The sequence below is a fragment of the Myotis davidii genome, unplaced genomic scaffold, assembly GCF_000327345.1.
Source record: "Myotis davidii unplaced genomic scaffold, ASM32734v1 scaffold147, whole genome shotgun sequence".
In the NCBI taxonomy this organism is placed as follows: Eukaryota; Metazoa; Chordata; class Mammalia; order Chiroptera; family Vespertilionidae; genus Myotis; species Myotis davidii.
In genome coordinates, this window is record NW_006383010.1 from 5,533,397 (window position 1) to 5,544,165 (window position 10,769).

The 10,769-nt window shown below is 39.6% G+C and overlaps 1 protein-coding gene and 1 non-coding gene across 3 annotated transcripts in view; one reads left to right on the plus strand and one right to left on the minus strand.

Annotated features, from left to right (window-relative positions):
- Positions 1 to 2,036: 2,036 nt before the first annotated feature.
- Positions 2,037 to 2,108, minus strand: TRNAE-CUC. Its single transcript has one exon. It is a non-coding gene; the product is annotated as a tRNA-Glu (tRNA).
- A 2,464-nt stretch (positions 2,109 to 4,572) lies between these two features.
- The window catches only part of NCOA7 (nuclear receptor coactivator 7), a 119,947-nt gene continuing 113,750 nt past the window's right edge, over positions 4,573 to 10,769 (plus strand). The window contains exon 1 of one of the 2 annotated variants that reach the window (XM_015557821.1): positions 4,573 to 4,595. The gene's annotated coding sequence lies outside the window, so the exon portion shown is untranslated. Of the gene's footprint in view, positions 4,596 to 10,329; positions 10,739 to 10,769 lie in introns of those variants that run through there. The other variant, XM_006778449.2, reaches the window with a different exon arrangement.

Sequence of the window (10,769 nt, forward strand, 5' to 3'; positions counted from 1 at the left end):
TGAGACTCTTCCCCCCCCCACGTGGGAGTCTGGGCTGTGAGATTCTTTCCCCTCACCACATGGGAATCCATAGTTGTTCTTCAATAAATTTTGACCTTTGCTGTACCAAAAGTAAATAAATAAATAAATAAATAAAGTCCTTCATCATTTAAAAAAAAAAAAACTAATCACACATAGGTGAGCAGAGTTGTGCCACTGCCAAGCACTTAGGGCAGAATCTTTCATATATACCAATGAAGCTATTGACCCATCAGAGACCCGACATGGGCTTTGAGATGCTGCTGTACCCACCCTCCTTTCAGTGGCTCCCTGATGCTCTTCATATGGAGACAAATCCTTCACCTCAAGCTACAAGGCCATATAAGATCAGTCCCTGGACCACTTCTTAGGCTCCTCTTCACCTTTCTTTGCTATCTCTGACTTCCGATCCAGCCATCCTGGCTTCCTTTCAGTCCCTGGTATTCTCCTTGCTCTTTCCTGCTACAAAGTATTGCACATGTTCCTTCTACTTAGAATGTTCTTTTCTCTCCTTTGTACCTAGGTAACTCGCCTTCATTTTTCAGATCTCTACAGATCCGACAACACCAACTAGTTCAAAATCTTATTGTGGAATTACCCGAACCACATACACCTCCTTCACAGAAGAATTTTTCAATTGCAACTTAAATGTGTTATTATATGACTACCATCTGAGTCTCCACCATCACACTGAAGCAAATGATAATGATTAGGCTTTGCTCACCATTAATGTCCAGGGCCTCTTTGCCTTTGTCTCAACTAATTTTAGTGGATATTGCTTAAGTGAATGAATACCTGAATGCATGACTGACTGAATGAGGAATGAATGAATAAATGTCATATGCTGGACCTGTGTACTAGATGCATTGAATTGATTTGAATTTCTTTCCCCAAATTTAATCTGAGAGCACAGTATATACACAAGTCAAATCAAGCATAATTGATGAAGTGAGAAGAAAGAGGCTTAGAGAAAAAAAAATCTACTGCTGCTACCTATGACTACAATAAACTGGATTTTAACTCTACCCAACATTTCCAAAGTCAGTATGGGTGATTTGGATTAAATGCGTTTGAATGGGACACGTGAGGCTATGCTGCCACCGTGTGGTTTATTTTCACATTCATTATTTCTAACCTGACAAGCACCATTACAAATTATTCAATAGACAAGAGTAGAATTTTGCTCAATATTGCTTGCATGCCATTATCCCAAATAGTTTATTAAACATTTATCATTCATTCCTTTTTGTTTTTATTTTAATTAAATAATGAATTGGTAGAGAAAATAGTGTAACCTATATATAAATTATGAATAATCAAATGAGAATTAATACCTGTGTATCCACCACCCAGATTAGTACTACCGGTACTTTAAAAGACACCTTTATGCTTCTTGCAAATTCTTTCTCCATGTTCTCCATTAACCAGGAATAACTACTATCTTGTTTTCATTTATAGTTTAATATCTATGTACATATCCAGAAACAATATTTTTAATTTAGCATTTTAAAACTTCATATAAAATGGGATTATCCTGTTCCGATTTGCTTTTTATTTTTTAATATATTTTTATTGTTGATAGTATTACAGATATCTCCCATTCCCCGCCCCCTTTCCTCCCCTCTTCTCAGCCCATGATGCAAAATAGGTATAATCCCTCCTAAAATAATTTTCCTCCTGTTATTAGTGAAACATAGCTCAAGATTAAACAAAAACTTTTAAAAATTAATCCAGATTGTCTTCAAAAGCTGGAACATGCAGTTTTAGAAGTGGTTTAGCATGTTTTTGGACAAATGTATTCAGAGTACTTTAGAATCCGGGAAAGGAGTAGGAAGTATGATACATTGGGCAAGAGTCTGGACTCCAGAATAGAATCAGAGATCTTTATGTTATTTATTCTAATGTAAATAGTGCCTGTGCATAGGTGTGACGTATTTTAAACCTTAGGTTAAATAACACTTAGAAACTAATTGAACTTTTGTGATTAATAAAAATTGCAGCAGTCATAAAAACGTGTCTTCCCTGACCGGGAATCGAACCCGGGCCGCGGCGGTGAGAGCGCCGAATCCTAACCACTAGACCACCAGGGAACCTGCTAGTCTTGCTTCCTAGATCACACTTGGTGCTTTATCATCAAAACCTGCCCAATAGAAAATAAGGTTGTAGTCTTCAGGCTCCGCCCCACTTCCGTCCTGTTCTGGGTTTTAGGCTCCTGAACTGCAGTTTATTCTCCGCCTCAGCTGAGCGCCGCAGCGGCTCCTAAATAATAATAATCATTAAAAAAACGGACCCTCCAAATCCAAATCTCTTCCGACGCTGGAAAAGACGTGCTGAAATTGCTTTCTAATTACATAACATGTAAATATCTACACCTACGCAAATGTCAAAGTAGGCTCAGAACCTTGTTTCCTTAATCACCTTGTTGCTCTTTCTAAATGTAACCTCTGTCTGTCTGTCTGTCTGTCTGTCTGTCTGCAGCAGAAGTGAAGTCCCACTAAGCAGTTACCAAATCTGACGATCGAAAGCCGCCGGCGGAGAACCTGGCACGCTGTAGAGCTGGGTGCGGTCCCGCACACATCCTTGGCACACTGCGTAGGCTCTATGCTCTATAAATGTGGGTGATAAAGGGCCACGTGCCTTCCGGACGCGTGGTTTTATATACGGTATGTATTTGGGAGTCAGCTAAGAGACCTGTGGGTGCTGCCTGGTGCAAAACCAGGGCATCTGCACCCGAATGCAAATAACCCCTCCCACCCCCCTGTTTCCATTATCCTCCTGTTTTCCAAACAGTGCTATTATCTGGGCCATTGCGTCGCCTCTCCGCGTTTTGTACCAGACGCGGCCAGGAAATGATGTAATTGCCAAATGAGTCAAGAAATCTTACAGCCCACCCTGGATTCAGAAACGCTCCTGAAATACGAGTAGAAGGCAATAGGATGTAACTCGGCTTTGAAAGTGCCAACCGTTACAGTCAAATGTAACCCAAGAGACCCTGCTGCCCTGCAAGATGCAAGGAGGCTTAAGTAAAACAGATATAAATTTGTAATGAACTTGCAAATGAACAACATCCGGCGCCACTGTAAATTGCTGTCATCCATCACCATAGAAGTTAGGTGAGCCTGTGCTTGCCTATTGTTTCCTGTTTTCAGCAACTCAGAGATTCTGGGAAAAAACTATTTTATAGCATGGAAACAGGAAGACAAATAGGACTTATTAGTGCTAACAAATAAAGATGGTAAAATCGGGAGAAATGTCTAAACTTTATTATATTTTATATGAGACACACAACCTCTATCCCACAAGGAAGTTTTAGGAAATTGAGTTCAGTAGATGGAGCCCTTACTTCTCAGTTAAGCGTCCCCAGAATTTAACATCAGAGTTTCTGTGTTTAAAATAAAACAAAACAAAAACCTGGGGGTGGGAGGGCGGGGAGGATACAAAAAACCCTGAGGTAACATTTATTTAAACATTACATAAGTTTCAGGTGTACAACATTATAATTCAATATCTGTATACACTATAGCGTATCTAGTCTTGAATAAAAAGATAAAATAGATATTACATTTAGAGGAGGTTTTAATAGGTTTAGTTACAATATTGTACAAAAGCCATAAAAGGCTACAGCGAAAACTGCCATCCCTCTGTTATCCCCAAACATTCCTCAGTTTTCCTTCCCAGAGATAACCAGTGTTAACACTTCCTTCTGTATCCTCCTAGACGTAGTCCGTGCCTATACAATATCATGATCCCTTTTTATCTTAAAACATTTCAAACCTATAGAAAATTATAAGTATAGGACAATGAACACACATATACCCTTCATCTAGATGTGTGCTATCCAATTCAGTAGCACCAGAAGCACATTATATTGTGCATTGAAATGTGACTAGAACAAATTTACATATTCTATAAATGTTGAATGCATTTGGCTTTATTTTGGAAAAAAAGGTAAAATAACTTAATATTTTTACCTTGATTATATTTTAAAATAATTTAATATGCTGAGTTAAAATATTATTACAATTAATTTAATTATTTTTACTTTTTAAAATGTAGCTACTATAATACAATATTTAAAATTACATATGTGGCTTGCATTATATTTTATTTCACAGAAGTGATATAGTCACCAATTGTTACTATTTTGCCATATTTGTTTTCTCTGTATCTTTTTTTCTGAAGCAATTGAGGTTAGTTGCAGATATCATGATATTTTACCTCTAAATACTTTATCATATTTTCTAAAAACAGTATGTTTATAACTTAGAAAATTTAAACTTGATATACTATTATTATACAGTTAATGAAATTTTCCTCTTGTCCTAATAACACTTTTTATGCTTTTTCTTTTTATTCAAGATCCACTCAAGGATCACATATTGCATTTATTTTTTTATTTTTTAAATATATCTTTATTGATTTCAGAGAGGAAGGGAGAGATAAAGAGAGATAGAAACATCAATGATGAGAGAAAATCATTGACTGGCTGCCTCCTGCATGCCCCACACTGGGGATCGAGCCCGCAACCCAGGCATGTGCCCTAACTTGGAATGGAATAGTGATCTCCTGGTTCATAGGTCAGCACTCAACCACTGAACCACACCAGCCGGGCATATATTGCATTTGGTTGTCATGTTTCTATTGTCTCCTTCCTTTAATCTGAAATAACTCCCCAATTTTCTTCCTTTTTAAAACAATAATAACAACAACATTGACCTTTTTGAATAGTGAAGGACAGTTATTTCAGAAATTACATCAGTGCATTACATCAAAACGCACAATGCTGGTGTATGGTATTATGTGTCATGTAAATGTGGTAGGGAGAAAAATGGTGCCCATGGAGGTGTCCCGGTCCTCCCAAATGCAAGAACCTTACTCCCCCTGGCAGTACACATTTCACAGATGTGACTAAAGTAAGGATTCTGAGACAGAGGCTATCCTGCATAATCTGGATGGGCCCCAGATCATCACATGGGTCCTTCCTTCTAAGTCAGTTGTTCTCAACCTTCCTAATGCCGCGACCCTTTAATACAGTTCCTCATGTTGTGGTGACCCCCAACCATAAAATTATTTTCGTTGCTACTTCATAACTGTAATTTTGCTACTGTTATGAATCGTAATGTAAATATCTGATATGCAGGATGTATTTTCATTGTTACAAATGGAACATAATTAAAGCATAGTGATTAATCGCAAAAACAATATGTAATTATATATGTGTTTTCCGATGGTCTTAGGCGACCCCTGTGAAAGGGTCGTTCGCCCCCCCAAAGGGGTCGCGACCCACAGGTTGAGAACCGCTGTATCTACGTGAAGGGAGAGAATCATTGAACAGCTGCCTCCTGCATGGCCCGCACTGGGGATCGAGCCCCACAATCCGGCATGAGCCCTGACCGCCTGATTCATGAGTCAATGCTAACCACTGAGTCACTCTAGCTGGGCTTTATGGGTTTTTTAATTCATTGTGTTATAATCTATTGCTATCATTACTCATAATACTTAAATTATTCCCAATTTGGCCAGGAGTCCCTTTAAGCTGAATCCTGTATTCTTTTGACACATCCCTATAAATTTTGAGTACTTCTTTAATTTGTGGCATAAGATGGTCCAGGCACACCCTGTACTTTACTGATTGAATTAAGGAAAATTAACATCTTTATACATATACCTTTTATTTTTTAGTGTCCTTTATTTTCCCACAAAGAATGGTATACTCTACATCAGTGATGGTGAACCTATGACACGCGTGTCAGAAGTGACACGTGAACTCATTTTTTTGGTTGATTTTTCTTTGTTAAATGGCATTTAAATATATAAAATAAATATCAAAAATATGAATCTTTGTTTTACTATGGCTGCAAATACCAAAAATAATTTCTATATGTGACATGGCACCAGAGTTAAGTTAGGGTTTTTCAAAATGCTGACACACCGAGCTCAAAAGATTTGCCATCACTGCTCTACATAGTCTTCTGTAACCTTTTATTACTATCTTTTGAAGCATGTCCATTCTTTTCATAGTTTTCTCATTATTTTTTATAACCGAGTGGTATTTCATTGTATAAATATTTTATTAAAGTAGTTTCTTATCATTGGTCATTTAGATTATTTCCAATCTTTTGCTATTGTCAAAGCAGTACAATGAATAACCTTGACCTGACATAATTTAGCAATTAGTTTTTATTTGCCCACAAGTGACTCACATTATAGAGTGCCAATACCTGATTTGAAAATGTCATTATATACTGGAGGAAAATCCATGACATCCAATTCAATTTTAGTTATAATTTATTGACAATTTTATTTTCAATATGATTTCAAGCTGACTCAGCTGTTCTTCTGTTCATTAACTTGTTCATTCACTGAATAAATATTTATTGACTAATATGTATTAGGTACTATGTTAGGCACCAAAGACATCAAGATGAACAAAATAGGATCCATGGCTTGAAGTTTTGTCTGGTGGGGTTCAATAAACAAGCAATTACAGTAGCATAGTGGGTAGTAAAAGAAATGTGTGTAGTAAAAGGCTATACCATAAGTTTATTTACTAGATTAAAAACTCATCACTCATCACGCATACTTTGCTGATGGAAGTGTAAAATGGTTCAGCCACTCTGGAAAATAGTTTGGCAGTTTCTTATAAAACTAACATGCTGGGACCATATGACCCAGCAATCCTATTCTTGGGCATTTATCCCAGAGAAATGAAAACTTATGTTCACACAAAAATCTGCACTTGAATGTTTATAGCAGCTTTATTCATAATATTCCCAAACTGGAAACAATCAAAATGTCCTTCAGTGGGTGCATAAACTGTGGGACATCCACACCATAGAATATTTATCCAAAACAGGGACAACTATTAATATACATAAAAACTTGGATGCATTCCATGGGAATTATGCTGAGTGGAGGAAAATAGCCAAGCTAAAAGGGTACATACTATATATGTATCCATTTATATAGCATTTTTGAAATTATAGAGATGGGAACAGATAGGTGATTGACAGGAATTAGATGTATTGGGTGGAGGATGGATGTGACTGTAAAGGGCTAAGTTGTGGGTGCTTTGCAGTGACAGAACAGTGCTGCATCATATTGTGGTGGTGGGAGAAAAACTATACAGATGAGAAGATTGCATAAAAAAACATATGCGCGCGCGCACACACAATGTGTATGCAAAACTGGTCAGATCTGACTATGCTTTGAAGATTGTACAGGTGTCAATTTTCTGGTTTTGACATTGTACTGTAGTGATGCAAGATGTTACCATTGGGAGACAACTAGAGCAGTGGGGGTGGGAGAAAAAATCAGGACTTCTCTCTCTATATTTTTTTGCAACTTTTTGTGAATCTATAATTATTTCCTTCAAAAAACTTCCTTTCCAGTTTATTGCACTATAAATTTCTTTCACCCAATCCAAACAATCACTTCCTAATGTCACTTTGAATTTGGGGATTCGTTTCAGAATTTTAAATTATACTTTAGCACCAATGTCTTAGCACCAGCTTATTTGAATAAGTTTTTCAGAAAATGTAAAAAATATGGGATGAATTCTCAAGCTATCGAACAAACTATTCTTAGCAGAAAAAAGACAGCAGAAACTGTCCAAGAACACACATTTTAAATCTATTGTAAATAAGAGAAGAGGGCAAATTTATTGGGTTTAATCCAAACAATCTGCCATAAATTCTGTGTGCTGACAGGCCATTTCTATGTACATCAGTATTTCTTTCTCAATACACTGTTAGGCTCCTCCTTTCCAGTGACAAGGAGATTTCTACTTCTTCTTTGGACTTTATAACAAGCCAAGAGAAGCATCAAACTTGGCTATTCACCAAAGAACCTACTTACATTATACTAAAAACTATGATGTGCTGGATCTGTAGTGTACTAAGACTTCCCAAATTATTTTATGCACTATATCTTAACTCCCAATTAAAATTTCACCTCTATTTAGAACAGTTCTATCCGAAGAATTGTCTGCAATAATATGTTCTATTTTGTTCTGTCCAAAAAAACAGTCATGCACCATGTGTTGTTCTTCAGCACTTGAAATATGGCTACTGGCATAAAAAACATTTTTAATTTAATTTAAATTTAAATAGCCACATGTGACTAGTAAGCACCATTTTGAACAGTACAGATTTAAAGGGAAATGAAATGGCCTTATTTCTTCTGATTTCTGTATAAAGACAAGGTGTAGACAAACCAGTAAGTGTTGAGTTGATGAAATAGAATGAGTGAAGAATCTTTAAGAGGGAATTCCCCCACCACCTAAGCTAGGGAGCAGAAATCTTTATTTCACTGGCACTTTCACTATAATAAAATCCTATATAATAAAAGACTAATATGCAAATTGACTGAACAGAGGAACAACTTGCAGAACAACCTGAGGAATGACTGGTCGCTGTGATGTGCACTGACCACCAGGGGGCAGACGTTCAATGCAGGAGCTGGTCCCCTGGTGGTGAGTGTGCTCCCACAGGGGGAGCACCGCTCAGCCAGAAGCTGGGCTCACGGCTGGTGAGCGCAGTGGCAGGGGTGGGAGCCTCTCCTGCCTCCAGGGCAGTGCTAAGGAGCAACAGCCGAGCAGGCTGGTGGTAAGGAGCGCGGGGTCCCGGACTGCGAGAAAGATGTCCGACTGCCGGCTTAGGGGTCCTGGACTGTGAGAGGGCACAGGCTGGGCTGAGGGATCACCACCCTCTTTCCTCCAGTGCACAAATTTTGTGCACCAGGCCTCTAGTGTCATAATAAACATATGATACAGCATGCAGTCCTAGAGGTGTTCATGAAGATAGTACAGAGGATCCTTAACTTACATGCAAGGTTTTGGAAAGGCTGATAAACATTTTATAACTGATGGCTACTTCTACTAAAATATAGGAGTGGGCAAAAGAAGTTGCACTGTGACATTCTTTTGAGTTAATAAAACTATTGTAATAATCATAACTTGTATGTCTTTTCCATACAAACCACTGTAAACCTACTCTTGCCCAACTCTGTGGATACCCCGTTATATCTTTGGCTAATAAAAAAGATCACTACTTAACTTGCTTCTTGACTCTTGACTGAACATTGGGTCCATAGGAGGGAAAAGAAAAGGGAACTTTTGGTGGGGAAAGGATGAAGTCTAGAATTGCAACTCAATCAACATTTCCTGCAGAAACTATGTTCTAAGGCAGACATCTTTATAAATATTGTTAAACAACTGCCAAATTCTCACTAAGTGACTTCAGTATATACACACACATTCCTATAACCCAGTTATTCTGATTTGAGGGCAAGACATAATTAATAATAGGTATCTTTTAAAAAAATAAACGGGGCTCTAGATCAGTTGGAGTCCCTGGAAGTGGCCCAGCCATGGGCTCATGTCTCCTGAACCCAGAGGGGTAAGGCGCCTCCCCTGCTCAGCCCAGGACCACCACCTTGCTTAAAGGAACGCACCTCAAAAAGTCTCATGGATTTTATCACAATTTGTACTGCTATGGAACATGTCTTTTCTTTTGCCTTTTAACAATTTTTTATTTTTTTATTCAAAACCACTGGCCACAGTAAATTCAGCCTTCTGTCCTTCCCAGCCTTTGCATTTCACAAAGGGGCCCATCAGCTCTCCCCCCTCCTGCCCTTGTCCCCGGTACAGGATCCCGATGCTGCCAACTTATACTCATTACAGCAATTGGGCCCTCCAGGCTGACTGTAGCCAGAGCCGGAGAGGGAGAGAGCCAGCGCTGGGAAGATTTGCATCAGCAGCTGTGAGCTTCCCATCCCCACTCGGGTGCTGTTCCCTCTGTGGTCCCATGACCAGCCCTGCAAGGTGATTTTAGATTTTAAAATCATAAAAGCACTCATCAAAGAACTGTGGGAGCAGGCCAGTTTCTCTGGACATCTCAAACCATGATCTTTTGATTCCAAAAAAATCAGTTCTATATTTTAGGAGCTTAATTTCCCCCTTGAAAGTAATTTGCAAATAACACTTTACCTAAAGAAAAAAGAGGGGAAAAAAAACACTTATTTTTCATATAGAAACTATGAAGATGTAAACGCGAGGTCCACTATTGTACAAGCTGAGTGCAGAATTGGGCAATTATTCCACAGTTTGCAAGATAGTACAACGACCCTTTGTAACTGAAATTCCAAAGCCACCACTGTTCATTGCTTTGCCAAACAGCGTCAGCAACCCCAAGGAGGCCACTATCTGGTGTGTCTCCTGGGTGGCCTCTGACCCCCCAGTATTATCAGACCAGCCGCAGGCTGCGCTTTGAGGGTTTTTTCTGCGAGTAAGGGTGAACCCCGCAGCCAAACCCTCCTAGTCATCTTGCAGTGCTGGTCAGGGGACGACAGGGGCAGCAGCAAGTGGGGATGCGAGGCCCCCAGGTACTGCCCAGTCGCTGATGCAAACCTTTCCTGCCCGGGCTCTCTCCCAGCTCTCTCGGGTCGCTGCCAAGAGTCGGCCTGGAGGGTCCAATCGCTGTAATGATTGCAACTTGGCTGCATCCGGGATGCAGTACCGGGGACGCGAGCCGGAGGGGGAGGAGATGGTGGGCCCCTTTGCCAAACGCAACGCCGCAAAGGACTGAAGGCTGAACGGACTGGTTCCCGAGCTGGAAGGAAGCCCTAGGCTTTCGAGCTCGGAGGGACTCTCACTGCAGCTCAGCTCGCCAAGCCTGGCGGCCACGGCCGCCCCGCGGGAGGGGACGAAGCCCGGGGCGAGGTAAGATCCTCCCGGGCTCTGCCGCTCAGCG